Source organism: Mesoplodon mirus, assembly GCF_964341445.2.
Source record: "Mesoplodon mirus genome assembly, chromosome: 16".
Lineage (NCBI taxonomy): Eukaryota > Metazoa > Chordata > Mammalia > Artiodactyla > Ziphiidae > Mesoplodon > Mesoplodon mirus.
In genome coordinates this window covers 52,651,942-52,653,396 of record NC_138992.1, presented here as the reverse complement: position 1 = coordinate 52,653,396, position 1,455 = coordinate 52,651,942, and positions in this window count along the sequence as shown.

The following is a 1,455-nucleotide window of genomic DNA, read 5'->3' as shown; positions in this document are numbered from 1 at the left end:
AGGAAAAATGAACTGCTCTTGACAAAAATAATAAGTGCTATAGAAATATCCTTAAGTTTGTTTAAGCTTTAAACCCAAGAAAAGCAGAACATTTGTCTTTAAGTGGGAGTCTTTTAGTTAAACAGTTAAGTTTGTAGTGAGGTAATTTTTAACAGCATCTCCAGATTGTTATTTATTACTGCTGCAAGATCTGGCAAAAGCTCTTAGGGCATGAAATATGATATAAGCTTGACAATATATAATTTATATAGAAAATACTTCTGGAGAAAACAAGTAGATGGATGTTTATAGAAGTGATCTTGTGTGACAGCAATATATCTTGAAATATTTGAGATCCATAGCAATTTTCTTCTCATTTCAAATACTCCATTTTTACTCTACTGTTTGTTTTTTAAAAACCGTCAAGGTTTTCTGTGCTTGAAAAAGTGAAAGGCTACTAATGTGAAACTGCAGTACTGCACAAAATATTATTTATAGGCAAACAAATGTTATCAGTAAAATATGGTACCAACAAAAATAATGCCCAAATGAAATTTTGCTTGTCTGTGTGAGATGAAGGCTCCAAGTGAATTCTAGAGAAATATGACTAATTTACAATAAGAATGGATACACTAGTCAAGGTGTAATTAACTGAACTTTGCAACAAGTGATGTGGAAAAACTCATATACTCTATAGGAACAAAACCCTGTTACATAACTTACTGAACTAATAGGTTTCCCTGTAATATAAGGATAATATTTTATCTTTAAGAAACATAGTTTTCAGACCCCATGGAACTAGAGAGTTAGCACCATATGCAGCACCTTTGGCTGCATCTCTATCTTCTGTCAGGAGCCTTTTCAAAAACAACATGTAGCAAGAGTTTCAAGATGGCAGAGGAGTAAGACTTGGAGATCACCTTCCTCCCTACAAATACATCAGAAATACATCTACATGTGGAACAACTCCTACAAAACACCTACTGAATGTTGGCAGAAGACCTCAGACTTCCCAAAATGCAAGAAAATGTCCATGTACTTGGCCGTGGTGCTGACAGGGTCATGGTGCTCTGGCCAGGTGTCAGGCCTGTGCCTCTGAGGTGGGAGAGCTGAGTTCAGGATATTGATCCACCAGAGACCTCCTGGCTCCACATAATATCAAATAGCAAAAGCTCTCCCAGAGATCTCCACGTCAACACTAAAACCTAGCTACAATCAACAACCAGCAACCTACAGTGCTGGACAACCTTTGTCAAACAACTAGAAAGACAGGAACACAACCCCACCTGTTAGCATAAAGGCTGCCTATAAATCATAATAAGATCACAGACACCCCAAAACACACAACTGGATGCAGTCCTGCCCACCAGAAAGACAAGATCCAGCCTCAACCACCAGAACACAGGCACAAGTCCCTTCCACCAGGAAGCCTACAAAACCCACTGAATCAACCTTAGCCACTGGAGGCAGACACCA